Here is a 4599-nt window from a genome sequence, read left to right as displayed (position 1 = left end):
GATTGCGCTGATTAAATTTGAAGTTGATCCAATAAATTCCCTGGGAGGAGTTTGTTCAAATACAACGCAAAGAAACGGCAAAAATGACCAGGAAACTCAAAATGGCCGACTTCAGGAGGAGGTCATTATTCATCTTATTACTAAAACTAAACAAAAACTAGGTCTGCAAGAAACATTTTAGTTTACTGAAATAAAAATTGAACTTGAGTAAAAACAAAAATAAAATAATTTTAGTGTTTCTTAATCTTGTAAAATTGATAACGAGCATCAGGAGACGTTGGTGAATATGTTTATTTAGACTGTGAGCCAATGTGTTCGTACTTTAATAACTATTCTTAACTTCAATTCCCAAAACACCTGACAAATACTATCCCCAAAAAACTAATAAAAACTAAACTAAAACTAAACCCATCAATTCAAACCCACTCTGGAAACTAAACTGAATTAACAAGAATAAACCTAAACATACATTAAATTGTGTTAATTAATCATTTGAAATTAAGCAAAGTATTGTTTCCAGTCCACTGGGTTATACTAGTTTGTACGAAGTTTGTATGAGTGAAACACACTAGTTCGTACGAAGTTCGTGTAGTTCGTACAATGTTCGTAAATCAACATCTGAAAGAAAAAGTTCAGAATTGGTTCTAAACGGCCACAGAAGTCAGGGTGAAAAGACAAACAGGTTAAAATGAGGACCTGTAAAAACGGGTGTAAATTTAACAAATTGAGAAATGGATAAAAGCTGGGTCAGATTTTGTAGTTGTGGTGAAGTAAATGGTAAGTGTGTGGTGTGACAGTGATGTTATAAGCTTTTGCCTTCAGTTTTGTCTTCAGTCAGTTAATCACAAGATCACTGCAGTTCCCATAAAAATTTTGTGGTTGCCTAATCTACCAACGGTGATGTGAAGTGTCTGATGTATGTGATAAATTGTCAAGTCAACTTTTATTTTTATAGCCCAAAATCACATACACACAGCCTCAAGGAGGTTTTACATTCTAATACAATGATATCACCATTAAAGCAACAAGGAACGTTTTAAATACTACACGGACGATTCATATAAATTAAACCCATCAAATCCACTCTGGAAAAATAACTGAAACTAAACTGAATTAACAAGAATAAACCTAAACATACATTAAAGTGTGTTAATTAATCATTTGAAATTAAGCAAAGTATTGTTTCCAGTCCACTATATGTATGTGAGTTTGAGAATTACCAGTCAGGGGTCCCTTAAGGAAAAAGGTTGGGAACCGTATACTTCATTTCACTTAAAAAAAGACAGTTTGAACGTAGTCTTTATTTGACCACACTACTGGACGTTTATGAGTAACAACTTTTCCAGCTGCCGATATAAAACCACATTAACAGATGAATAAAACCTCGAACGGCAGTGAAAACGGGACGAATAATGACCTCATTGTCGCTCCCTACTGCCTAGCTTTTATAAGCTTTTGCCTTTAGTTTCGTCTACAGTCAGTTAAAAACACAAGATCACTGCAGTTTCCATAAAAACGTTGTGGTTGCCTAATCTACCAGTGTAAGATTAATTAGCTAAAATAAATTGTCAAGTCAGCATTTATTTTTATAGCCCACAAATTGGCCTCAAGGGGTTTTTATGTTCTCATACAACATACGATACCACCATTAACACAGCAACAAGGAACTTTTTGAATACTAAAGGATTGAATGATGTAAATAAGTTGTAAAATTAAATTGAATTGAATTAACTAGCTATTTAGATTTTATTTTTGCTAATAACTTTAATATATAACTAACTAGCTCTTGGTTCCTTCACATCATTTAAAATATAAAAGTATCTGGTATCAGCGTCAACATCCCTTTTAAAATATCATACAAGACAGTTTAATTTAGACTTCATGTGGCTGTTGTTAGCGCGTTCGTTGATTTGCAAGTAAGGAGAACTCGAAGTCGGAAGTCCGTTTTAGAAAATGTATTTGAGCATTGAAGAATTAAAAGAACATGTACATGGACTCTCTTTGACCGCTGTCTCCCCGTAGTGACGCAGTTTGGTCCCACAGAAACTTTCTTATTATTTGTGGTGCCGACTCACTTCCTTAATCTGTTTTAATGTTTAACAGTAATACTTGCCTCTTGTTTTTATGTGCTGTTGTACCTGCTTGTTGAGCCAGTTCATAAACCGCTTCCGCTCTGATCTCCAGACCGATCGCTCTTGTTTTTATTTTTTGCCAGATGTTGTGCATACGATGTCGCGCAGCTCTATGGTCGGCCATGTCTTGATGACGGTGGAAATGGTTGAGAGTTTTGGTAAGGATGCTGTTTGTTTCGTCTGTGAGGCGTCATCACTCTTTGCCCCCAAAATCGCCCTCCCTCCCATTCAAAGTGCCTTTTCTTGCCTGGGCATCAGTTTTGTCCACAAGCCCGAAGGAAAACAACCCCCCATGCAGGCGCGCCAAAACTCTGAGCCATCAGAAGAACGAGGCATCCGAACAACTCTTAAAGACCACCCCCTGTAGTGATGCCCCACTAGCCAGCCAGAACAGTTCGCCTCCCCCTCTCCAGAGGTTTTTTGGCGAGCCTTTGTTTGACGCCCGTTCTGTCACTTTCTGCCACGACGTCCGACACAATCTACGTCTCCTTCTGGCAACCGATGTCTGCAAACAACCGGTTGCTTCCACAAGGTCACACTGAGCATGGTGTCACGCACCAGAATACTCTTTGTTTGGCCTTTGTTTGGAATGCCCCCCAATAAAATGAGTAATGATAAAATAGTGTCTACTAATGTCCACAGCCACCGTCTCTGTATGTTGTCTTGTAGCACTTTTTCTCCACCAGTCCTTGATGGCGTCCCCCCAGACATCTCCCCTGCCATCCTGCTCTGTGGTCCACCACAGCGGGTCTGTAATCGCGCGAAGTCTTGTGTTGTTTGTCTGGGTGAGCGTCATACTCTTTGGCCCCCCAAATCGCCCTCCTCCATTAGCCGCTTTTCCTGCGCAGTCAGTTTTGTCACCAAAAGCGAAGGAAACAACACCCCATGGCAAAATTCTGAGCATAGAAAGCCTTTAAGTTTAAGATTCTGATTCAGCGCGGCGTCACATCAGTTCTCCTCCCAGCTCTTTGATCCTTGTCTCTGACAATCAGGCTGGTGCTGGACACAAACCACGGTCATCATCAAATGTATGGATCATTTTTATTTGCCTGTTTTTTTTGCAGGATCTTTACTGCTTCAGTTGTTTTTCTCTCTGTTCTATTTTCGTCCCCTTCTTCTCCGATTTCCATAAAGGAAATGCCCGGCGGTCCTTTGGTCGCAGAAGTTTTGGCGAGCTTGTTTCACCCCTCCTCGCGTCAGTACGTCTGAACCTGCCCTTTCGAGGCCGTTTCTCATGCCCCGTCGACACCGAGTTGTCTCCACGAAGGTCAATGAAATGGTGTCAACCCAGATACCTCTTTGTTAGCCCCTTTGTTTCAATGCCCTGTGATGTCCTTTTGTTGATTGCAGCATCTTTTCCCCCAAATGAATTAAACACTTGTCAAAACAGAGTCCTCGCTGTGTGAAAATGAACGCAAATAACCTGGTTTATCTAACAAGAGGTCCTGGTAAAGTAGTTGTACACTCTTCGCAACCTAAACATAAATAGTGGATGGAAAACAACACAACCGTCTTTCGTTGAACCACTATTTGTTGTTTTCTTATCTTGTTTGTTCAAAGAAAACTCCTTGCCAACAATAACGCCTGGCTTTTGTTTCCTCAAAAAGCTAATATAATATATTCGCCAAAAATTAACAATTAAATTCCAAAAAGGCTGACTATAATACAGGTGTTACTACTGGTAACAGCGACTCACACCCAAAACCAAAACACAAAATAACTCAATAGTAATCAAAATAATATATAATAAACGGTGAATTAAATCCAGCGTTGTGCAGTCTGTCAGCAAATGACACTTACCTGTTAGTTGAGAAATAAATAATTATTATAAATGGTCCGCCTCATCTTTCGCCACAGTCTCCTCCCCAACCTGACAACCGAGAGGCTGAAGCAAGTTTGAGGAGACAAAATCGTTACAAAAAAGTTGTATCATTTATCGAATTCATATATTGATGGCAATTGACCGTCGGACTGTGACATGTGACACAGCTTTCAGCTGCGTTTCTAGACAGGTTGCGTGTTGTTTGGGATTAATGAAGGGGTCAGTGGTATTAATGTAATTAATGGTATTAAAGCCCGTGCATATCTCGTGTAAGCCGGCCAGCAGGGGGCCAGATAACCAATAAACACTCATAATGAGAAATGAGCCAAACTTCCTCATCTTGACGTTTATGAGCTCAGTAAAAAATCCACGGGATCAGCTTTTACTGTTAATCTAGTTTTTGAAAAGTTTTCATAACCAGGATGTTCATTTTAGTAATTATGGTCTTAGGCTTTAGCAGTAACATATAGACCAATAAACACAGGGGTTATTGATCTAACTTTGAATCAAGTATGACATCAAGATTATTTCTTATTTCACAAACAATTTTCCAGTGTTCATCTGTAAGTAGCTGCAGATCTTGTGAGGGGGAGACCGATCAAATGTTCAGCCTTATTTTCAGGCGGAGGGGGGGCTTTCCCAACT

The sequence above is a fragment of the Morone saxatilis genome, unplaced genomic scaffold (genome assembly GCF_004916995.1).
Source record: "Morone saxatilis isolate NCDOM2014 unplaced genomic scaffold, NCSU_SB_2.0 Contig20, whole genome shotgun sequence".
NCBI classification, from domain to species: domain Eukaryota; kingdom Metazoa; phylum Chordata; class Actinopteri; family Moronidae; genus Morone; species Morone saxatilis.
This window is presented reverse-complemented; position numbering follows the sequence as displayed.